General features: G+C 43.7%; 1 pseudogene; it reads left to right on the forward strand.

Moving 5' to 3' along the window:
• Nucleotides 1-26,032, forward strand: part of LOC147634352 (uncharacterized) — a 39,159-nt pseudogene that overhangs the window by 11,898 nt on the left and 1,229 nt on the right.

Below are 26,032 nucleotides of genomic sequence, written 5' to 3' on the forward strand. Positions count from 1 at the left end.
AAAATGATTGTATTTTTTTACCAATGATTATGAGGGTAATCGTCCACGAGCATGCGTGCTCAAAATAAATTTTTTTTGTAGATCATCCATGGTATGAGGGTCACCCTGCCCGAGCTCACCTAGAAGCTCGAAATGGTTGTTGTTGTGATGTGTGCAAGAGCGATGCACGTGTGAGGTGCATGCGCATGGGTTGGTTCCCACCCAAACTTCTACGTTCAAATCGGACTCAGTGGTTCCGCTGTGAGCGAGTCGGCTCAAAATGGACTAGGTGTCTAAGTGATAGACACGCGCACACATGTTTTGTTGATGGACACTCCAATGTATCATTGAGGGGGAGTGTTGAGAGGTAGCGATTGCGTTTGTGCAATGCTACATTGATATGGGTGATGGATGATGGGTGAGGGGTGTTGAGAGATGTAATCGCGGTGTTATGTGTATGTGGGAAAGCACCCTAGAGGTGCAAGATATTGTGGTAAGATAGGAATGCCACATGTAATATTGTATGGTGTGTGAGTGTTGACCAAAAGAGTGGAAAAGGAGTTGCCACCTGGATGATGATGTGTAAAGTGGGATAAGGCTAGAAAGCCTATATCATTGTATGGTTCATTGTGATATACAAGTGAAAAGAATTGAGTGTTGAGTGTGCAATCTCTCTCTCTCTCTGGAGTTTTTAGTGTGGTTTAATCCACCTTAATTATGTTGCTTAATCTATGTCCTTCACCATGATCAATTCCATTTTAGGATTGTTAACAGCCTGCCCATTGGTCACCAAACCATCTTTGTCGATTGGGTGTGGTTTGGGCAAACTGCTGAGGGGTATGTCTTGGGAGCCAAATGATGGAATTTCCATCATGGAAGCCTTGGGCTTGTAAGAGACATTTAGGCACCCAACGTTGCTGAGTGATGAAGGTCCGTGGTGGTTGGCGAGGTGTCCGGCTTGTTTGTCTACAAGGCTTTGAGCTATGAGGTGGTTTGCCAATGCAAAGGAGAGGCTATTGATTGTGGCTTGGGAAGTCACATGTGTGTTTTGCCTTCATGGAAGCCTTGTGCTTTAAGCACATTGGTAGGCACCTAGCGTTGTTGGGTTCGCTATACTTGGGATTGCCAAACCGTGGTTGTGGGACCTTTTGTCGTGGCTTCTTGGGGAGTGGTTGTGGTGGATGAGCACAAGTAGCATGCTTGGGTAGTCGGAGGCAAGTGTTGCCTTCGTAGTAGCCTTGTGCTCACGTAAAATAGGTGGTTAGGGACTAGCCAATGTTGAAGCTTGGTATTAGGGCTGGTTATTGTTGGCTTAGTTGCCCTTTTGTGCTTGGGTTTTAGAGATGGCCGTTTGGGGATCCATAATTTTGTGTAGCCAATTGTAGAATCCCTAAGCAGCTAGAATATTCTTGGGCACCCACCATTGATTATTATGATAAAGATATGAGGTCGGGGTGCTTGCAGTGTGGGTGGTCATAGATGTAGAGTTGAGGGGTAATGTCGATGATGTGGCTTGTTCATTGGTGGATGGTGTCGACAGTGGCCGATCAACTAGCTTAGGTGAGACATGGGATGGGGGAATAGGGAAGAAGACTGTCGATGAGATGAGGAGAGGGCGTGAGCTGGATGGGCAGTCGAGGGTGAGGGTGTGTGGATGATTTCCTCTTGGGGACACAAGAGGACAGTGGCCTTTTTTCCGTTTGTTTCCATGGTGGCCGTTTCTTCACGCCAATTGATTTGGTATAGTGAGTGGCATCAATCCACTCTTTTCCAATGATAATTCGACCTTGGAGTGCTCTTCCATCTATAACATAAAATCTGCACTCCAACTGGTTATTTCCAATAGATATTTTAGGAATGAAATACCCAACACTCATTAAACACATTTCATGTGAAATTTGAATATAAGTGTTTTCTTTTGTTAGTGTGGGTTTTCCAAGAGCTTTCCACGCCTCCACAAATATGAAATTGGTGTGGACCATAGGATATATGTGGGCTTGCCACCATTGTAGACCATTCTTGGTTGGAAGTCTAATCCATATTTTTGGTGGGTTGAGTTTTGGTGGTAGTTTAGGGGCAGTGGAAGACTTACCAATTGTTGGGGAGGGTGTGAGAATACCCTTTGTGGAAGCATTTTTTAGGGGCAAAGGATCAGAGTCGATGCACTTCCCATCCCAAAGGAGCATTGTTATCTTGCCCTTGGGAAGCTTGAGGGTAGCTATGTTGTCAGCGGAGTTGATTGTACTTGTAGCGTGTTGGACCCAGCTTCCTCCGAGGATGACTACTTCTTTTGTCTCACCTATGGGAACCACATAGAACTTACAAGCCAAAGGGTTAGATACAGTATGTATAGTTTGTGTAAAAGACCCAAGGCTTTGTATGCATTGTCTACTAGGCAATTGAACTTTGGCATGGGCAGTTTTAAGAGAGGGTTTGCCTAGAGAGACCCATGTTTCCCATGGCAAAAGATTATGGCTAGCCGTGGTAGACAGCAAGGCATGTTTTCTTTGCATGTTTCTACCAAAGGGGAAATCTATCTAGACCCAAAGGGAAAATCTATCTAGACCTAAAGGGTGGTTGTTTTAGGTTGTGGAGTTACACTTATACTCATGGTGTTAAGCAAGGCAATGGCTTTATAGAGTTCATGAAGGCCGTTTGGGAGCACGCATTGTGTGCCGAGTTTGTGACTTGGGAGGGTGTCAAGTGTAGCAAGGATTTTAATTCAATCATGGTCGCCTTCATTACTATTGACAAAAGCAATTGTGCATGGCACCCGAGCTTCATCAAGGGCTTGATGATGACAAGCCTCGCAAACCAAGAGATCATTGCTCTTGGCAGTGGTCAAAGAATCTTCAGCAAAGGGAGATTTGGCCATGGCATGTGAGTGCTAGGTATATAAATTGACCTTAAGCGTTTGAGACTATTTGCGGAGGTAGACAATGATGCAGGTCCTAGTCATGGATTAGTCAGGTTTGTCTCATGAAGGGTCGACCTAAGATGGCATCATTGGCGGCATTATGAAAGTCCATGACCACAAATGTGAGGTGGAATGTCATGTCATAGGCTTTGATTTTGAGGTCATGCACTAGGCCCATGGGTTTTGCAAAGTTCTTGTCTGTAAGCTTGATCACCAATTTGGTGGGATCAAGGCCCCAATTTTCCCAACGTATTTGTGTGAGGATGCTTACACTAGCAACTCCATCCAGGATGCCTTTGACCATATGTCCATTATAGGAAATGGAAAATGATGCATTTGTGTCATCAATCACCTTTAAAGTATTCTCCCAGTGCATTGATGTGAATTGTTGGTGTAACTTTGGGTTGCGGGTGGTGGTGATGGAGTAAGTTTGGATGATGGGACTCAAATTCATCCGAGGAATCTAGAGCTTCCTCCTCCACATAAGCCTCTAGTTTGTGCTCCATCCAATCCCAAAGTTCAGTCCATAAATTTGAACTACCTTTTAACAAGGTTCCTATGGGCATGTGGATTTGGGAGGAAAGAAAGGCAGAGAGGCTGCCAAGTCACGTTGATGAGTAGGGGCTTCTTGAGGGGCGGGGCCTTGATCATAGGGTGGACCAACAATATAATATGGAAGATGAATTTGGTCCTTATTTGACAAGTGTGAAGCTCACGAGGTGGTTGCAATAGGAGGATAAATACCTCAGCAAATTTGGTGTGCAGACCTTGTGAGTCTTTGTCGTCGGACTCTGTGTCAGTGTGTGAACGGGGGGATTTGGGCTTGGCCGTTTGTGGAATAAGCATTGGAGGATGAGGAGGGGAAAAATTATCGTTTGTCAAAATTATGATAGTGAAAGGATCCTCGGCCACCTTGAGCATTTACAAGGGCTCCTGCCTTACTAAGTGCGGAAGTTTAGGTTCAATGCGGGACGGCGCGCACTCAGGTATGGGATCAAAGGTTGCAAAAACGGGTGGTGGTTCATGTTGAGCTTGGTATTGCTTTACCAGTGCTTGGGCCTCTTGAAGACAAAGGAATTTAACATCCATGACATCGTGGTTGCATTGGCACACGTTTCTTTTGAGGGCAGTCCGCCACTCTATGGGATCCATAGCAGAGGAAACATAGAAGAGGTGGTTTCCCTGTGAGCACCTATAGTGTGCACAGAGGGAGATGAGGTGTTAGGGGTGGATGGCAGAGTGCATGGGCTCTATAGGTTTAGCAATGGACTTGGTTGGAATCTTTCCATGAGCAATAGGGTGTGCCTGGAGAGGCAACAATTGGGATGGAAAGATTGGTACTGTGGAGAAGGTCGTGGTGGTGCGTTGTATGAGTAGTTAGTTTGGGGCGGTGCCACTAGCAAGGCTCGCGGGGGTCCAAGAGGAGAGGAAGGTAATGTTACAAAAATGAGCTTTGGGTTGTTATTGGCGCGGTGGCCAATTGCGTGGAATAGCTTGCTTGCATGTTGTCATCAAGAAAGATCACCCATTTGTAGGCCTGATCAAAGGTGGAGGGGTCCTTGACCAACAAGTGGTCGTGAAGCCTTGGATTGTGCAAGCCCAAGAGAAAATGGTCCATTAATTTCTTATCTCACAATTTTTTCCTCTCCTCACAACAACGTGAATCAAGGTACTTGAGGTGAGCGATGTAGTCGCATAATGTTTCCTCAAGTTTTTGTTCCAATTGGAATAGTTGGATGACGGAGTTCCATTTGGGCCCGTAGGGTGCAAATCTGAGAATGAAGGCATCTACTAGCTCCCCACTTGAGACCACCCTCATGGTGGGTAGCTTGGTGCCTCCCACTTGGGATCCAGATGGACACTCCCCCGAACCCAAGGGGCTTTCACAAAGCATTGTCTAGAATTTTGGCCATTTTTTAAATTTTTTCTAAATAAGAAGTTGAATATTTATCTTAATTTATAGTTTACTACTTCCATTAGGGAGCCGAGGGAGGGGACTTGAGCCTAGATCAAACCATGGTCATAAACCCCATGATCCAGTCATCACCACCCTACCACACGGTCACTAGTTATGGATTTCAATTAATTTCTATTAAGTTCATCTTTCTATTTTAGAGTGAACAAAAAATTTGGTAAATTCCAATTTTCAATCCAAATTTCTTCATGAGAATATTTTGTACAATTGAGGCCTATCTGCATAATTGTGAAAGTTATTGGTTACCCCAACACTAGACTTATACTCCAATACATCGGTCCACTTGGTACATTTGTGGGTACAATACCTTGGGATTTCTGATTCCTCCACTTCTAGACTCTTCCAAGAGTCGTGGGTCACGGCCTCTTCTAGGATCACATCACTAAACCTCGTCTTGGTCACCTATAGTGGGGGCACAGGGAGGGGGTTATAGCCGCTCTACTCCCCATCATTCCTTCACTGATCGATCTCCTCCATTGAGCGAGAAGTCAGTGGAATAATTCAATCACTACTATCCCCTACATGGAGGCTAGTGACGTCCCTTGGTTAGGAGGCCATCCCCATCCAGCAAAAATTATAGGTAAAATAATGAATACAATTTTCAATTCAAAAAACCAAATCTTAGGTTTACTTCTACATCTTTGCATGTTTGCTAATGTGGTTCCATCCCTCAGGACTTGAGTCTCCAATAAAAATCAATGGGGGGATGCTTTATTGGATCCTTAGGTTCTTTCTAAGTCATGCATTCTCCAAATTTCCTCCCCAAGCTTTCTAATCTTATAGTTTCTTTAGTTTTAAAATAAATTTCATTATCTTTAAAGTAAATCTTAGAGCTACCCAATGAACCCTCTTGTCAAGATCTAGTTCCTATTTGAAGATTTACCTTAACTCACACACCTAAATAAATTTCATTGTCTTTAAAGTAAGTCTTAGAGCTACCCAATGAACCCTCTTGTCAAGATCTAGTTCCTATTTGAAGATTTACCTTAACTCACACACCTAAGGTTCATTTACTTCACTTATTGGGATTGCACAATATTTTTCACAAACATCTCAACCAGTTTAGCATGCTTTACTTTCAATAACAAGCTTATACAATTTATCTTAGTTGGAAAGGATCAAATGTTCATCGAAAACAATGTCACAACATAGACCTCAAAGCTTTGATGTTAATGACCAAAATCTATCACACGGATTTAATCTCAATTCATCCAAGGAATTTCCTAATGTAACCTTATGGCTTACATCTTGAGAATTCACACTGGCTCTTCAAGTTCCGCCCATGCTTAAAATCAAACCATAGTGAATCATTACTAGTTCATCTTACTATGCATTATTTGAAGCTATTTAATTATATATGCAACCCATGTCATCCTAAAGATAGGTACTCATGCTTTCTTACTTTAGGTTAAGCATTGATAATCATGTTTCCAAGTACATGAAATTGACCCTACAAGGAGGATGCAAAAGATGTCTTAACCAATTTAAGAACAAGATCTAAACATGACAATTTTTAATCTACCTTTCTTAATTTGTATACATGACATATATCACATAGCCATATTCACAAAGTAGAATACGATCCATCAAGTTTTTCTGCCCATCCATGTGAATTACATCTAGAGCCTAGACTTAAGATTTAGCATACTACAAATCAACTAATGTATACAACCTTATCCTCATTTCTATGACCTAGTTTATGAAACACAATTTGCATCACCTCTACCAAGACATAAATGCATCCTCTAATTATAATCAAGCATCATTTCTTTATAATCTTACTTAAACACTTTACAAATCAGCCCATAATAACATGATGTTTCTCACTATTTTCCCTAACAATGGAATGGTAGGACAATAGTGTAGTGTATCAAACTAGTCAGGCAATGCCGTGGGAGACGTGTAGACTCCCATTAGAAATTATATATTCAAAACACCAACCCTATGGGGTACATTCCAAACTTTGCTTAACTGGGTAGGCTTATGCACAGTGTTTCCTAGCTCTTATTCTACATTACTCCTTTGCACGTCACACTCACTCTCTCTCTTACATAGCATGTACAATTAAGCAAAACACAACACACTCAAAAATCCTAGAATAACATGAGACACATAAGAGAAAAGTAATGGAAAGTGTGTTCTTGATTTCATTTCATAAGAATTACATAGTAACACAGAACTAATACCCAATACAGATCAACACTTGCAAGATTCAACATGCTACAAGCTTCATGAAATAAGTGTCAACTAATAATGAGAGCTTACAAAGCTACACATCACACAGAAAGTGAGTCGGGCACACACTCCTCTCAGAGCACACACTACCCTCAGCATCCCTCTACTCTCAGCATCCTCCTCTCTACAGTAGTTGGACACCCTTTAAATTGTGCCTTCTTGATCTTGGCAACAGCTCTATGGGGCGGTTACAATCTGTCTCCTTCACATGTGTGCTACCGAGGTGGTGCTCACATTGTGCATTGTGGATTCTGCTCCACCTGCTCTGCTGCCATTGATCCTTTCGTTGCCCCACTGCACTGTCAGGTGCAGCACCTGGCATGCCCAGTGTTTGAGCTTTTGCTTCTGAAGAACCAGTTCCCTTGACAAATATTTGCTTGAATTTTATGAACATCTCTGGGGGGTATGATCCAAGATGTACACCTCATCGGTGTAGGTGGCTCTCTTTTGAATCCTCTTCAGTTTTTCTGCATGCTCTTTTGAATAGCCTAGACCCCTACTGCTTGCCTGTAGTGTCTTATGATCCAAGATGTACACCTCATCGGTGTAGGTGGCTCTCTTTTGAATCCTCTTCAGTTTTTCTGCATGCTCTTTTGAACAGCCTAGACCGCCTGTAGTGTCTTTTCTGCATGCTCTTTTGAACAGCCTAGACCCCTACTGCTTGCCTGTAGTGTCTTTTGATCAAAAAGTCTCACCACCATTGGTCTGAGTGGAGTTTTCCCAGAATCTTTTTCTATGCCATTGGTATGGGTCTCCATTCAACCTGGGCCACTTCTTTGTATTCTTCCGGATTATCTGATGATGGACTTTTTGCCCTTTCTGCTCTACTGGTTCTCCGGTGCCCCATTTCCATATATTGGTACTTGCATGTGGTTGCATTCTGGGGTGGAAGCATCCTCCTTCCCTCCGCCGGTGTCTGTGAAAACAAAAATTGAGAGCATGGGTGCTCCAGGGGAAGAGGTTTCCAGACTAGTATGGACTTTATTCTTTTTGTATTTTTAAAATATTACGGTAATTCCATGTTCGCCTTCAGTAATTAAAAAAGCATGACATGTGAGGCTTCAAAAAATGGGTTGTCCATGCTGGCCCATGGAGCAGAAGAACTGTTGAGACCAGTCGGTATTTTAGGTGTTGATTTTACTTGAGGCCAGTCGGTATTTTAGGTGTTGATTTTACTTGAGGCCAGTCGGTATTTTAGGTGTTGATTTTACTTGAGCAAAGTTTGGTTGGCATCTTGCATCTTCCGGACCTCAACCAGTAGTTCCCCTTATTCTTTTTTGGGTACTCTGAGCGACAACATTTGTGGGTTCTTTGTGGCTAGCTCTGCATCTATTTTTACTTTTGAGAGCTCTGCTTGGAGTCTGGATTTTTCCTCCTTTGCTTCCCTCAGCTCTAACTTCCATTGCAATCTTGTTTTTTGGGTTTGTTGCACCCTTTCGGCCAATTGTTGTGCTTCTTCTATTTGTATTTGTAGAGCAGCCTTGTAATTTTCCTAGTCTTCGGGCCCTTCTTTTCTAAACTGATTTTGATTTTCTATGCATTGCTACATCTCTAGTTCCAATGCATTTAACTCATTGATGGTGTCCACTTGAGACTTTGTGCCTCTTTCAAGTTTTTGCTTGTACTAATCTTCCTGGTCTTTTGCTATGTCTCTTTTGTGGATTGCATCTCTTAATATGTCTACATATTATTATGTGGGTGTGGCCTCCTGCAACAACTGCTACTACAACACTTTGCTCCTTTTAGTTAACTTCCTTGCTTCTTTTTCCCAATGCTCTGGTTTCTAGGTAGTGGCCTTTAATGCCTGCACATCAGACTATGGTCTTCACTTTCTATTTGTTTCTCCTTTCCAGAAGTGCTGGTCTTGGAAGATTCATGGCCCATTGGTTGTTACTATTGCTATTGCTATTGCTGTTGCTCCCCATCTCCATCATCATTGTCGTCCAAGTCATGGATGACCTCTTGGGGTTTGTAAGACAACTACTCATGGATTTCTACCAGAGCTTGCAGTGCCTGATCCCATACTTTTCTTAGTCTGGCCTTTGCTATGTTAATTACCACTGCTTTGGCATCTAACAGAAGGCACAAGACGTCCTCTTCTTCCTGGGTTTTTAGGGCTTGTATTTCAGACTTGGTTGACCGCTGCCAAAGCTATTGTGTTGTCTAGCACTTCATCCTTTAATCCATGGATTTCATCGGCCCAAACTTTTGCTAGCTTCCTTGCCTCTTCCAATTCTACTCACAGCCTTTCTATCTGTGCTTGAAGAAATTGCCTCTAATGAGAATTCTGATTTTTCCCTCACTTAGCTCTTTTTGGTCTACTAGGGCCCTTTCAGCCATGTCTATCTTCTTCTGCAACTCCTCATTTCGTTGCGCCATTGACTGTGATTTGCACTCCAACTCCTTGGTTTTTGTTGTGGCACTCATTAACATTCCATATTGTTTATGATTTAGTGCACTCAATTGATTAATTGTACTCCGGGCCTTTGTTTCATATTCCTCCATTGAAGAGAGAGTGTGAGAGAGAATTTTTTGGGCCATAGTCATTAGTGCTTTGTCCATGTGTAGCTGTGGTGAGATCATGCCACAACATATGCTCCGGACTGGCTCCTAGTCTTCCTCTTCCTTTTTTTTCCGGTGGTATTTCCACTAGTTAGCCTTTGTATTTCCTCATCCTAAAGCCATTGATTGCTTTTGGGAAAGGGTGTACCATCCAAGTTTTCTAAGGTGAAAGCATTTTGGCTAACCAAGTCTTTCACTACTATGAATGGTCCTATCCACCGGATCTTGAATTTTTCGGGATGAGGTCCCAACTTGGCATTGTAGACTAATACAAGGTCCCCTTTTACAAAAATTATGTGCTTGATATGCCTATCAATCCAAGACTTTCTTCTTCCTTGCACTATCTCTACTTTTAAAGAGCTAATTTGCCTTTCCTCCTCTAAGCCTAGAAGTTCATGTATTCTATGCTCCCGAGATTCTTCCATTGGAACCTTCTCCTGAATGGCCTCTCAGACTGGGTACCACATACTCCATTGGCATGACTGCTTCCAAACCATAGACTAGTTTGAATGGTGTTTGTGCGACCTTAAATGATGTCCAAAATGCCCAGCATCTAACTTCTGGTCCCAATCATTTTTGTTAGCATTTATGATTTTCTTTAGAATCTTGGTCAACACTTTGTTGGTAGATTCTGCCTGGCCATTGCACTATGGGTAGTAAGGTGAGGACTTCTTATGATTGATCAAGTATCTTCCCATTAATCCCTTCATCACTTTGTTCATGAAATGTGTCCCCTGATCACTAATTATTTCCACCGGCAACCCATGCCTAGAAATGATGCCTTTGAAGAGGACATTGGTAACTACCCTTGAAGCCCACACAAGTGGTTTCTCAGGTGTTTCGCACCCTGTTTTTACTTGTTTTTGCTTGTTTTCAACCCGTTTTTACCCCCTTACTTATGGTCAAAATTGGACTAAGGCGTGTGATAGCTCAAGACAAGCGTATCATTCAAGGGGTCCTAACGTGCTTTACAGCACATGTTCGCCTATCCGGGGCTCTCGTGGTCCTCAGAACACTCTATTTGTGTCTAGGTGTGAGGCCTAAATTTGAAAGTCGAAGGGTGCCTTTGGGTGGAAAGGTGAAGGCTTTGTCCCACATGCCCACTCCACTCCTTGGGGGGATAGACTACATATAGAGCTTCACTCCCCTGAAGCTTTCACTTGAAAGAAAGCTATGGAGGCTCACTCTCCTATATATATATATATCAAAAGGCCGAGATCGAGGTCAATTGGGGGTTTTTTCTTTTCAATTGTTTTCAAATAAAAAATTTCTTTCCGCTCCACTCGGGTTTCGTTTTCATTTTTTTTCTTTTTTTTTAAAATTTATTTTTATTATTTTTTTGGGAAAAAAAATTAACAAGGATGTTTTAGGGCTGGCCGTGGTGCCTTGCGCGGCATCGCTGATGTTCTGCCCTCCGTGTACACACACACACACACACACACACACACACACACAACACGCAGAATGAAGAAATGCCTGGGTAAAACAGAATCAAAAAAATGAATGAAAGTCAACAGCATACACACAATCACGCCTCTCTTTGCCTTTCTTGTAGAATAAGTTTGACTTCAAACAGCACCCCGAGATGCATCTGCTGGAGCTTGGTGTAGGGCATTTCTCCGATAGCGGTGCCAAAAATGTAAGCTCTTGCCGCACGTATCAGAGCTAGGGACTTGCCAGGCACCGTATGCGAGCCACGAATGGCTGCAAGCACAACCAGAAACCAGCAAGCTCAAACAGGGAGCAATGGTGTGTCACTCACCGCTCAAACCACCGTTGTGAAGGATTCTCGTGCCGCGATGAAGAAGGAGCTGCCGCCGCCGCTGTACCGCCTCATCCGCCGGCGTGCCGCCATGCAATGCTCGATCGCTACCCTCTCTCTCTCTCTCTCTCTCTCTCTCTCTCACACGCAGGAAAGGGGGATGGAGAAGATAAAGCAAGAGCACTCCTTGTATTTAACACATTGAGAATGAGAGGTTTTAGGTTTACATTTGACTCTTATATGTGACCTAGCCGTTCGCACATGGGTGCCCATACATGGTCGGTCGATCCTAACCCTTATCCTGATGAAATTCAAGGTGCGCCTCTCATCGGCAATCACCCAATCTCCTTATCCTTTTCATGTGGTGCCGACAACCCCGGTCCATGACTCAAAATACTTAAAATAATAATATGACGTAAAAAGTAATACGTCTCAATGTCCGCCATAGGTTAACATGCCCCCTTTCCTGATGTAGATTTCATCCTCAGAAGTTATGGTATGGTAAGCTCGACAAGGTTTGTTGTGGTAGACTGTATCTGTAAAACAGGGAAGTAGAGTGAAAGTATGCTGGAATTCAAAAGATATAGAGTGTAGTAAAATCAAGCATGTTAGACCACAATGGAAGTTTTCCATGAGAACTTAGTTTAAGGGGTCACATGAATGAGCTAGCGTAGCAAATTAACATGACCTTAAAATTATTGAAAGTAATTCAAGAGTTAGCAAGGTGTCGAAGGTTAATCAAGGTCTATAACTCGCCTAAGTCAAGGAAAATTAACAAGCTTAATAAATAAACAGATGACCACAATGTGTCTACTCTAAGAACAAGCTAATCCCAAGAGCCTAGGGACACAAGAAACATCAGAGTTATAAGAGCCTTTTGCCTTTATTTCTTTTATACACATGACAATTTTTACAAACAATGGCGACCTCCCCAAGGCAAAACTAGCATCGATCCTGGTGCCATGTTTAACATAAGGCCTTCTCCAGGAATCTATTAGCTCACCTTAGGCAAGGCTACCCCCTACCAACCGAGGGCATCAGTCTAGAGTAGAATACTCCTCGCCTACCAAGTGTCAATAGGGCGATAGGCCGACATTAAAGCACATAATAGACTTACATTGCCATTTTTTGTAGGCCTTTCTTTTTATTTTATTTATCCCTTTGGATTTTCGCTCCTGAAATATAATGTGTTCTTACATTCTTTCGATGACAAAGGGGTAAAAGCTGTGTCTCAGAGGTCAACACACACGGCCAGGTTGTTCAAACATTAAGATGGTTTTAACCCTAGACCTAAGACAACCATATTCCAAGGTTAACTAAAGACTTCATGCATTCCCAAGAATTTCTCAAATAAGGTTAAGCTCATTAATGATTTACACTAACACGTTAGGCAACTTCAAAAACTAAGTAGTGCTTTGACAAATTCCATGTGGTCATGCATTATAGTTCATGAAATTAATTAAACAGTAGAAATGAAAGAGAGTGGGCTTGAAAGAATTACACCTGTATTTTGGAGATCTCCTTGATTTGATGAGAAATGCCCCCAATTTGATGTAGATATTTATGTATGAACATTGTGGCAGTCTCAAGACTTGAAAGCAAACCCACCTCAAACTTTTCAACCTGTACAATTAACTAACAAGCACTATACCTCGAGAGGTACATCAGTGGAAAAAATAAGGACTAGTTTAAGGACACAAAACTAGAAACAACTTGAAAACACTAACCTACCTACCAGTCACCACACTAATACTGAGGATCAAGGTAAGAGGATGTTGTAGAGTTCTGGCTCTAGCCCTAAGGCTAGGCCTCTATTTGCATCATCCAAATAAATAAAGTCAGCCTCGGTAGTGCCATGAGTTTCATCCGTCCATTCATCATCAGATATATCTTCTTCGTTTTCCCATCCACATAAACTCGTCAAGAATGTAACTATGCGAGGATAGTCATCCTGTGGAGGAAAAGGAAAGTCTTGGGCTATCGCGGATACATCCTGTTTTACGGAGTAGGGGTTAGTCATGGTCAATATGCGAATTAGCCATTCTAATTTCTCAACATTTCCCTCTCTGGCTAGTATATCTATATGATCCAATTCGGTTTTAATTACAGGATAGCACATGTGAAATATGTGAGAAAGGTACAGATAATACCTCTCACCAAAGGTGGGAGTGGATGAAGTGTGTGATGCTCGTGCATCTGCCATATCTGCAAACACAGATATAGCATCAGTAGGTTTATGAAGACAGGTCAATCTAGTTCTTAATTGTGGGCGGATATTTTTTCTCTTAATGTGCTCTTGCTCTTTTTACTATTTTTTGTTTTTCTTTTCTTTTCTTTTTTGTGTGTATGAAGCTATATATATACATTCCCTCAAATTGAGGAGTGCTCTTGCTTTATCTTCTCCAGCCCCTTCTCCTGCGTGTGTGTGTGTGAGAGAGAGAGAGGGTAGCGATCGAGCATTGTGTGGTGGCACGACGGCGCGACGAGGCAGTACAACGGCAGCAGCGGCAGCTCCTTCTTCACTGCGGCACGAGAATCCTTCATGACGGCGGTCTGAGTGCTGAGTGACACACCATTGCTCCCTGTTTGAGCTTGCTGGTTTCTGGTTGTGTGCTTGCAGCCATTCGTGGCTCGCATACGGTGCCTGGCAAGTCCCCAGCTCCGACACGTGCGGCAAGAGTGCACATTTTTGGCATCGCTGTCGGGGAAATGCCCTGCACCAAGCTCCAGATGCATCTCGGGCTACTGTTTGAAGTCAAACTTATTCTACAAGAAAGGCAAAGAGAGGCGTGATTGTGTGTATGCTGTTGACTTTCATTCGTTTTTTCGATTCTATTTTACCCAGTCATTTCTTAGTTCTGTGAGCTCTGTGTGTGTGTGTGTGTGTGTGTGTGTGTACACAAAGGGCAGAACAGTAGCGACGCCGCGCAAGGCGTCGCAGCCAGCCCTAAAACATCCTTGTTAATTTTTCTCCCAAAAAAATAATAAATTAAAAAATTAAAAAATTAAAAAAATTAAAAAAATTAAAAAAATTAATTTAAAGAAAGAAAAAGAAAAAAAATGAAAACGAAACCTGTGTGGAGCGGAAAGAAATTTTTTATTTGAAAAAAATTGAAAAGAAAAAACCCCCAATCGACCTCGGCCTCGGTCTTTTGATATATATATATATAGGAGAGTGAGCCTCCATAGCTTTCTTTCAAGTGAAAGCTTAAGGGGAGTGAAGCTCTATATGTAGTCTACCCCCCAAGGAGTGGAGTGGGCATGTGGGACAAAGCCTTCACCTTTCCACCCAAAGGCACCCTTCGACTTTCAAATTTAGGCCTCACACCTAGACACAAATAGAGTGTTCTGAGGACCACGAGAGCCCCGGATAGGCGAACATGTGCTGTAAAGCACGTTAGGACCCCTTGAATGATACGTTCATCTTGAGCTATCACACACCTTAGTCCAATTTTGACCATAAGTAAGGGGGTAAAAACAGGTTGAAAACAAGACAAAAACAAGTAAAAACAAGGTGCGAAACACCTGAGAAACCACTTGTGTGGGCTTCAAGGGTAGTTACCAACGCCCGTAGGATACCCACGTCACATGCATCTACGTTCTGGTTGGGTGCTAAAGTCCGAGCAACTAGAAAGCGTCTCAGTTTACGCAGGCTCACACCATCCCTCCACGTTAGCATCTTGGCCTTCAGTTGGAACCCAAGGAAGTGCAACCCAAGATCCACGATTAGCGGCTAGTGACTCGTCCTCTGACTCTGAAGTCATGGAAGAACACCCTACCAAGAACTCTGTTGAAGCAAGCTAAAACGTGCCAGTTTGGGCCCCACAACCCGGATCTAGCATGTTTAGTCGTCTAATAGAGACCTTTAGTAGAGCTACACGCTCTGAACTTGCGACAAGTGAAGTAAACAAAGGAGGAGGGGAAGTAGATTCGCCATTCACATCTCATGTAGACCCTACCCTCCCAAAAAGTGTCCATGTGGATATTCTACCTACTTCATTTAATGAAGGCCCTACTGAGCTACCACCTTCTGACGCTCTTCCTAAAGTAGAGGTCCCTAGAAGTCAAACCACAAGAAGTGACATTGCGTCCACTTCAAGAGAACCTTTTGGCACGCCAAGTTTAGATGGGATATTTCTCAATGAAAATTGGGAATATGACCTACACACGGAGACTCTGACTGACCTATACGCGGGTTACACATACCACGTAGGTTGGTTAGAAGTCATACGATCTACATCTAGATCCTTCGTATGTTGTTTCGCCTGGAGTCTGAATGCAGGTTGAGCCCACGAGCATTAACTTTAGCTTTCCAACTTTGGCTCAGCTTTCCATTAGGGAATCCACAATGCCTACTCCGATGATGAGCATGATGGAAAGTGCACTCGTTATTACCACTGTAGTTAGTACAACACCACTACCTAGTGGTACAGTACCTACAACAATGCGTACCAGTGCATATCGACCATATGTACCTATTGCTACTCATGCTCATGTAACTCCTACCCCTCCTGTTATGCCAATGGCGTATGCTCCACAAATGCCTTATCAGAACCCTTATCCAAGAGGAGCTATGCCTAGTCACATATCATATTCTACCTCAACTGCATACATATCAAGAGGAGCTATGCCTAGTCACATATCATATTCTACCTCAACTGCATACATATCAAGACCAATGCCAACTCCTGTCAACCAGGCCATCCCAGAAGTGCCTCTGCCAGCTATGCCTGCTCACCTAGGTGATCTAGCAGTGTTTGCTCAAATGATCGGATGATCTACTATGGAAAACATGCGTGGCATGCCTTAGAGAGAGCCTAGAAGCAAGGCGGCACAAGTTGCCAAGCTCACTCAGAACTTCAGTGGTAACGAAGATGTTAGGAAGCACATTGAAGTTTTTGAACATGTGTGTGATTCCTTAGAAGAGCACAATGAGCTACATAAGTGTAAAGCCTTAGGCTTAACCTTAAGTGGAAAAGCCGAAGATTGGTATCAAACTTTAAGGGTTGAAGAGCGTACTCACTATCCCACTCAAGAGATTGTTCTTGAAAGAATACATACGTGAGGGTGTGCTTTGGAGTAGCATCTCAACTCCAAAAAGCTGAACGCGAGGAAGGAGAGTCAGTGAGAGACTTTATTAGTCGACTAAAGCATCTAAATTCTCGCTGTACTCCCGACGACGAGTGCTTCAATAACAACCAACTTCTTGATAGATTCATCCAAGGATTGCGCCACGAGGACATATACAATGTCCTAGTCATTAGAGGTCTTACGATGTGGGAAGCAGTCACTGCCAATGCAATCCAGTTAGAAGACAACTTGATGATTTGCAGGTAAAAAGGTGTCTTTGGAGACAAAGTCTGTTAGTTCACAAGTATCTAGGCTAGCACGAGCCAATAACTGTAAAACCTATTGCCAAGGAGCCCAAGATATCTGAAATGTCTATAGCTGACCTTACTAAGGCTCTCCAAGAATACTTTAGGGGTAATCGAGCTCCTCAAAATAGCCATATGTACCCAAGAAGAGAGCAACAATGGTGTTCTGTTTGCTTAGGACCACATAGCACGAGTGAGTGTCCCACATTCAGAGTTAAATTCAATGGGACTTGCAATACATGTGGTAAGTATGGCCATCAATCTAAGGATTGTCTAGTACTTAAGCGTATGTTAGCAAATCATGCACCACTAACCTCGTCAAACACACCTCAAGTACCCGCACTGATGCCTGCACCACCTGTCGAGCAACCGTCACAACACATAGTTCCAAGGAACCCAAATTTAGTCCAGTCTGTGCCGTTACCACCGCCAGTGTGCTAGGACCATAACCTCCACATCCAAGGATTACCCCTATAAACCAGATGGGTTGTGAGTCACATAGTGCGTGTGGGGATTATGAAGAGGATATGGACCCCACCGTTCCATATGGGATTGATACATTTGAAATGACTCCCCAATACTACATGGAGGATCATTTCAGGCAAGTCAAGCATGTATATCAAGCGGTTGCTCTCGCCACAAGAGGGCGAAACCTTAATACCTTGGTGAGGAGATCACCTCTTCAATGCTATGATTGTGGTGGACCGCATCGTGTAGTGGAGTGTCCTAATAGGCTACAGAAGATCGCTACTCAAACACAACCAAATCAAGGGAGCACGTAGGGAATGCTGGTACTTACATGTAATCGTTGTGGCATAGATCATTTGATTTCTCAATGTCCACATAATCCGAGTGCACCCAAGATTATGCCATTGAATTTGGTTGAGGTCACCAATGAGACACTAAGAACCACACCTCTGTTGTACCCGCGAATGTAGTCACACGGTCAATGGTTCAAAATCAAAACTACATTCTTAAAGAGAGGGATACTGCATCAATTGCTCGAGCAAAGAAAAAGAAAATGCGACGGAAGAGATCGCTTAATGCTACAAGCTCCAAACCTAGTTCAAAGACTAATATAGGGACAGGAGATGACCCCGTGTATATGAATGATCCTGAAGATGATTCTGATTCAATAGAAACCATGGGGACCAAAGCCACTACTTTAAGGGAGGAACCCACTCGGGAGCTCAACGAAGGAGAATCAAGCGAATACATAAATGAGGGGAAACAAAAGGAAACTCCTCCAGCCCCACAACCAAGTCAGCTAATGCCCTCTCGGCTACCCAGACTGACTGAGACTCCCAAAGACAAGCCACGTGGGCCAAAAACCCTCAAGAAAAAGATTGGAACTTACCCAAACCCAGTAGAGGAGATTGAACGAGTGCAACACTTAAGGGGTTTGGTTGAAGAAACACAAAGAGAACTAGAGCAGACCCTAGAAAAATCAAGATTCCAGACACAGTGTTTTCTACACAAGTTCAGCCTCATCACAGGAGCCATAAACCATTAGCTATACCTAGTATCATTCGGGAAGAAAGTGAGGATAGGACATCAGGAAGTGGGCAGACACCCTTCTTGCTTGAAAGTATGTTTAGTGAGGGAATGCTTGACCCCATCGAAGAGGAAGCAATTCCATCTTCACTAGCCCAGGGGCCAATATCTCGAAAAGTACCGTTGAATGTGTCCAAACTAATGGATTTCATGTCCTCTGAAATCAAAACCACGATCATATCCAAGTTAAACGGAGATCCTGAGCTATTATTAGCTCTTCGGGCATTTCTCAATGGAGAACTGAAGGCGGGGTTACCACAATTTGCAAATATGGATAGACCCGACACGCTTCAAGATGAGGAGGAACATTTGGATACACAACCCAACCTAGATAAAGACTCGATCGTTGAAATACCTATTAACAAGTTGGGACAGTACTTTGAAGGTGACGAATCTAATGCAACCCTCCCCAGTACTACCAAAGTATTAACTCTAAAGGGAATCCTTGATGGTGGCGCTAGAGTGAGCATTGAATGTGTCCAAACTAATGGATTTCATGTCCTCTAAAATCAGAACCATGATCATATCCAAGCTATGAAAATTGGGAATATGACCTACACACGGAGACTCTGACTGACCTATACGCTGGTTACACATACCATGTAGGTTGGTTAGAAGTCATACGATCTATATCTAGTGCCACCAATCTAGATGAACAATAACAAATGATATGTGAAGTTATCCACCATAGAATTATCCAATTCAAGAGGCAGAATAGGGGAGTGAACCTAGTTTCCACTCGCCCTATGAGATTTTTGGATACGGGCAAGGCTAAACAACTAACCCTGTCACAATTGGAGACTCCCTCGGTGAGTCTCGTAGATCCTTCGTATGTTGTTTTGACTAGATTCTGAATGCAGGTTGAGCCCACGAGCAGTAACTTTAGCTTTCCAACTTTGGCTCAACTTTCCATTAGGAAATCCACAATGCCTACTCCGATGATGAGCATGACGGAAAGTGCACCCGTTACCACTGTAGTTAGTACAACACTACTACCTAGTGGTACAGTACCTACAACAATGCGTACCAGTGCATATCGACCATATGTACCTATTGCTACTCATGCTCATGTAGCTCCTACGCCTCCTGTTATGCCAATGGCGTATGCTCCACGAATGCCTTATCAAAACCCTTATCCAAGAGGAGCTATGCCTAGTCACATATCATATCCTACGTCAGCTGCATACATATCAAGACCAATGCCAACTCCTGTCAACCAGGCCATCCCAGAAGTGCCTCCACCAGCTATGCCTGCTCACCTAGGTGATCTAGCAGCGTTTGCTCAAATGATCAGACGATCTATTGCGAAAAACATGCGTGGCGGCATGCCTGAGAGAGAGCCTAGAAGCAAGGCGGTACAAGTTGCCAAGCTCACTCAGAACTTCAGTGGTAACAAAGATGTTACGAAGCACATTGAAGTTTTTGAACATGTGTGTGATTCCTTAGAAGAGCACAATGAGCTACATAAGTGTAAAGCCTTAGGCTTAACCTTGAGTGAAAAAGCCGGAGATTGGTATCAAACTTTAAGGGTTGAAGAGCGTACTCACTATCCCACTCTCAAGAGATTGTTCTTGAAAGAATACATACGTGAGGGTGTACTTTGGAGTAGCATCTCAACTCCAAAAAGCTGAACACGAGGAAGGAGAGTCTGTGAGAGACTTTATAAGTCCACTAAAGCATCTAAATTCTCGCTATACTCCCGATGATGAGCGCTTCAATAATAACCAACTTCTTGATAGATTCATCCAAGGATTGTACCACGAGGACATATACAATGGCCTAGTCATTAGAGATCTTACGACGTGGGAAGCAGTCACTGCCAATGCAATCCAGTTAGAAGACAACTTGATGATTGCAGGTAAAAAGATGTCTTCGGAGACAAAGTCTGTTAGTTCACAAGTATCTGGGCACGAGCCAATGACTGTAAAACCTATTGCCAAGGAGCCCAAGATATCCGAAATGTCTATAACTGACCTTACTAAAGCTCTCCAAGAGTACTTTAGGGGTAATCAAGCTCCTCAAAATAGCCATATGTACCCAAGAAGAGAGCAACAATGGTGTTCGGTTTGCTTAGGACCACATAGCACGAGTGAATGTCCCACATTCAGAGTTAAATTCAATGGGACTTGCAATACATGTTGTAAGTATGGCCATAAATCTAAGGATTGTCTAGTACTTAAGCAAGCTCCAAACCTAGTTCAAAGACTAATATAGGGACAGGAGACGACCCCGTATATATGAATGATCCTGAAGATGATTCTGATTCAATAGAAACCATGGGGACCAAAGCCACTACTTTAAGGGAGGAACCCACTCGGGAGCTCAACGAAGGAGAATCAAGTGAATACATAAATGAGGGTAAACAAAAGAAAACTCCTCCGGTCCCACAACCAAGTCAGCTAATGCCCTCTCGGCTACCCAGACTGACTCAGACTCCCAAAGACAAGCCACATGGGCCAAAAACCCTCAAGAAAAAGATTGGAACTTACCCAAACCCAGTAGAGGAGATTGAACGAGTGCAACACTTAAGGGGTTTGGTTGAAGAAACACAAAGAGAACTGGAGCCACAGACCCTAGAAAAATCAAGATTCCAGACACAGTGTTTCCTACACAAGTTCAGCCTCACAGGAGCCATAAACCGTTAGCTATACCTAGTATCATTCGGGAAGAAAGTGAGGATAGGATATCAGTAAGTGGGCAGACACCCTTCTTGCTTGAAAGAATGTTTAGTGAGGGAATGCTTGACCCCATCGAAGAGGAAGCGATTCCATCTTCACCTGTCCCTAGTCAGGGGCCAATATCTCGAAAAGTATCGTTGAATGTGTCCAAACTAATGGATTTCATGTCCTCTGAAATCAGAACCACGATCATATCCAAGTTATACGGAGATCCTGAGCTATTCTTAGCTCTTCGGGCATTTCTCAATGGAGAACTGAAGGCGGGGTTACCACAATTTACAAATATGGATAGACCCGACATGCTTCAAGATGAGGAGGAACAGTTGGATATATAGCCCAACCTAGATGAAGACTCGGTACCTGTTAGTTGGGACAGTACTTTGAAGGTGACGAATCTAATGCAACCCTCCCCATTACTACCAAAGTATTAACTCTAAAGGGAATCCTTGATGGTGGTGCTGGAGTGAGCATTGTGACTAAAAACTGTTGGGAATCTATGGGAAGACCTCACCTAGAAGTCACAAACATAGTGGTTAAGATGGTAAACGGAACTATAGCTAAACCTATTGGAATGCTAAGGGACCTTAAGATCAAGGTTCTGGGATACAAGGTAAGATATACCTTCATTGTAATGGATTTCTCTAAGCATTCTATGTCATATCAAATGATCTTAGGATTCCCCTTCATGAGGGAAGCACAAATGGTGCATGACTGGTCAAAAAACCATATCTACTTACGATTCCAAGACTCTGTCATTCGAGTTGATCTTGAGAATGGTCGTGCGCATCCTTTAGGAAGCAAGGTTATCATCGATAATCAATCGGATACCACTATTCACTCAGCCCCATTAAAGTATTGCTATACATGCAAAAAAGAGACTGATGATGGGAAAGATTCTCCTTATATGGATGTCCTACCGGGCATGACTAAGTCGGATAACGTGGATTCGGTACACCTAGCGGCAACCACCATAGACACATGGGAAAATAGAGGCACAAGTTGGGTAATGCCTGCGGGGCAAGATATGCCACCATTAGTGCCAGTAAACATGATAGGTGTTATGCACTTGACTCCTGATGGTAAGAAAGTGGCAAACTCTCGTGACACTGAAAGTAGCAAAGACTCTGACCAATGTGACTCCGAGTCTGAATCTCAAGAAGAAACTAACTCTGAGCCTGATAGGGGGTATGAATCAAATATTCACCCAAGTGTGGAAGCTACGTGCTCAAGGCCTATAGAACAAACCGAGCTTAAGAAAATACAAGCGAGAGTGGAAGCTAAAGAACGTCAGCAACGTGTTAGGCGCCACAACGAGAAGCCAACTTGGGGATTATGCAAGCATTTTTCGAGGAGGCAGAGGAGGATTCAGTGGCATCTGACCCACCTCTATGATACCCAATTGAGCTAGAGAGTCCTTACGGGGAGGTGCTATATAATGCATTATTGGATATGGGAGCTCAACACAATTTGCTGTCATATGGAGTGTGGTGTCAACTTGGAAAACCACCTTTATCCAAGAGTGCTATCCAAGTTAAGGGTATCAACAATAAGAAGAAAACCACTGTCTCGGGAATTCTGCACACTCCTATTATATATGACAAGGGGACTATAATTCAAAGCTTTTTGGTTATGCCTGTGCTGGTACTATGGAGGGAACTGTAAACTTAGGGCGCAAATGGATGTTAGCCACCAAGTGCAATATTGATTGGGCAACCAGGCGAGTTACAACGCAAGAACCAGCTCTCAGTCTGACCGCTCAAGGTCTTGCACCTAAGCCATCAACTCCGGACAAAACGCTAGATAACAAAAAATCACAAAGTCAAGTAGCCACACCATCTTTGATTGTTTGCCACCCCTCTAACGCTTCAACGCCAAGAGTGGAAACATACAATGTGGTCTCCAAGGCTCCGCTTACTTTACCAAAGAGTACATACAAATGGGTTTCAAAAGCTTCATCAACGGCTACCTCCACTGCTCAATCTCGTTCAGACAAAAAGCCTCGTAGTAGGAAAGCAGCTACTCGCCTGAGAAAAGGCAAACATAACATCACGTTGGATTCCTAAAATATTATTAGCAGCCCAACGATACTACGAAGGGAATGACCAGATTTGGGTCCCTTTACACAAGCTGAATTCCTCTACATCGCCTATAAAACCCTGTAAACCAAATGTTGCCACCCCAACGACAATTCAAGACCGTGGTAAGGGAAAGGTAACGAAGTGCTCCACACTGCTTCTTCCAGAGCTAGTTTGGATTCCCAAACGATATTGATCGATACCACCGAGCTCAGGAAGAGGGGAGCCACATGAAGCTTCTAGCTTCTCATGCCACGCACACATAAAAGTTTCTGCATGCTCTACACCACCTACCCTTGTCAATACCCACCAAGAAACCAATGAGTCTACGTCTCCCCTTGTAAAAATATCGTCGGAAACCATTTCCTCCGTTCGTTCATGGGAGCGTACACTACCATCTCTGCAATTTGATGTGGCCACAAGGGTCATAAAAAGCTATCCGCCCACATCACCACCTATAACCCACTAGACAAATTGGTTCCAAGGGGCTACAACATCATTGCAAAAAATATGATCTACCCAAGGAAGGGGGGAGCATGCACTCACGTTCGACATTCTATTGCTTCCTCCCTAACCTTCTCCCCTGACCATGTAACTCCCAAATTCGAGGGAATGTGAGTATTCTACTCTAGACTGATGCCCTTGGTTGGTAGGGGGTAGCCTTGCCTAAGGTGAGCTAATAGATTCCTGGAGAAGGCCTTATGTTAAACATGGCACCAGGATCGATGCTAGTTTTGCCTTAGGGAGGTCACCATTGTTTGTAAAAATTGTCACGTGCATAAAAGAAATAAAGGCAAAAGGCTCCTATAGCTCTGATGTTTCTTGTGTCCCTAGGCTCTTGGGATTAGCTTGTTCTTAGAGTAGACACATTGTGGTCATCTGTTTATTTATTAAGCTTGGTAATTTTCCTTGACTTAGGCCAGTTATAGACCTTGATTAACCTTCGACACCTTGCTAACTCTTGAATTACTTTCAATAATTTTAAACTTCTGTTAATTTGCTACGCTAGCTCATTCATGTGACCCCTCAAACTAAGTTCTCATGGGAAACTTCCATTGTGGTCTAACATGCTTGATTTTATTACACTCTAGATCTTTTGAATTCCAGCATACTTTCACTCTACTTCCCTGTTTTGCAAATACAGTCTATCACCAACAAACCCTGTCGAGCTTACCATACCATAGCTTCCGAGGACGGAATCTACATCAGGAAAGGGGGCATGTTAACCTATGTGGCGGACATTGAAACGTATTACTTTTTACGTTATATAATTATTTTAAGTATTCTGAGTCATGGGCCGGGCTTGTCGGCACCACATGTAAAGGATAAAGGGATTGGGTGATCGCCGATGAAAGGCGCACCTCGAATTTCATCAGGATAAGGGTTAGGATTGGCCGGCCATGTGTGGGCACCCATGTGTGAATGGCTAGGTCACATATAAGAGTCAAATGTAAACCTAAAACCTCTCATTCTCAATGTGTTGAATACAAGGAGTGCTCTTGCTTTATCTTCTCCATCCCCTTCTCCTGCGTGTGTGAGAGAGAGAGAGAGAGAGGGTAGCGATCGAGCATGGCGTGGCGGCACGGCGGCGGCAAGGCGGTAGAGCGGTGGCGACGGCGGCCCCTTCTTCATCGCGGCGCGAGAATCCTTCACGACGGCGGTCTGAGCGGTGAGTGACACACCATTGCTCCCTGTTTGAGCTTGCTGATTTCTGGTTGTGTGCTTGCAGCCATTCATGGCTCACAATATGGTGCCTGGCAAGTCCTCAGCTTCGACACGTGCGGCAAGAGCACACATCCTCCTGCAACAACTCCCCAACCCTCTTGCGTCCCAGGAGAATGGCATCCCCCATCATCCCCTCCAGTTAACAGTCCATATGGTGCCTGGCAAGTCCCCAGCTCCGACACATGCGGCAAGAGCACACATCCTCCTGCAACAACTCCCCAACCCTCTTGCGTCCCAGGAGAATGGCATCCCCCATCATCCCCTCCAGTCAGTAGTCCATAATCCGCTTTTTGCTGATGGCCCTCCCGGAGGAGGCAAGGATGGCGGCACTGAAGAAGTTCATCACCAGAGTAGCCCACGAGATGCTAATGGAGGCCCTGGTCATGCTCCAACAGGTAAGCCCTCGATTATCCTCCCCTCTAGTTATGTTCGAAGGCTCGAGCAGTCCCTTAAACAGAAGGCCCTGATAGGCCTGTTGGTTGGTCCGAGACCCCCTGTTGAACACCTCAAAAATTGGATTAGGCAACAATGGAACCCTCAGTGTCTCCCTAAGAACCACTTCTTATTTGTTTTTAAAGACCCTGCCATGGCTATGGAGGCTCTAAGTGTAGGCCAATGGGTGCTCAAGAATTCCCCGTTGTTGCTGTTCAAATGGAATAGGACCTTTAACCTTGAGGTTTCAGCCATGCGTAGCTATCCGGTATGGGTAGAGTTCCTGAACTTACCTCTTCATCTCCATCAGCTAGTAGGCGCTATAGCAGCCAAACTTGGAAAGGTGTTAGTAGGGCGTCAGAGAGAATTTCTACAATCCCGCCTGGCACCCCCAGGTATTGGTAGAGATGGACATCTCCCTCCCCTCTGCTCTGCCTTCTGCCATAGATATCCACATAGATGATGGGGAATCATTCGAACAACCTATAGAGTACAAGTACCTACCAAAAAGCTGCTTTTTCTATGGCAAAACAGGCCACTTTGTTAGGGATTGCCCCAGTAAGCAACCCCCAAAGGCCCCAGGGAAAGAAGCTGCCTCTCCCAACGTCCCCCCTTCAGATGACACTTCCGAACCTAAGTCGAAAGGCTCCCCTAAAGCCCAAGATAACACATCTTTCAAACCCGTCTCGAAGGGGCCCCAATCGAGGAACCCCAACTCTAAGAAACAAGACAACAAAGGAAAGGTTTATGTCTCTAACCAGTT

This window comes from Cibotium barometz, chromosome 11 (genome assembly GCF_041138505.1).
Source record: "Cibotium barometz isolate CiBa-2024 chromosome 11, ASM4113850v1, whole genome shotgun sequence".
Classification (NCBI taxonomy): Eukaryota; Viridiplantae; Streptophyta; class Polypodiopsida; order Cyatheales; family Cibotiaceae; genus Cibotium; species Cibotium barometz.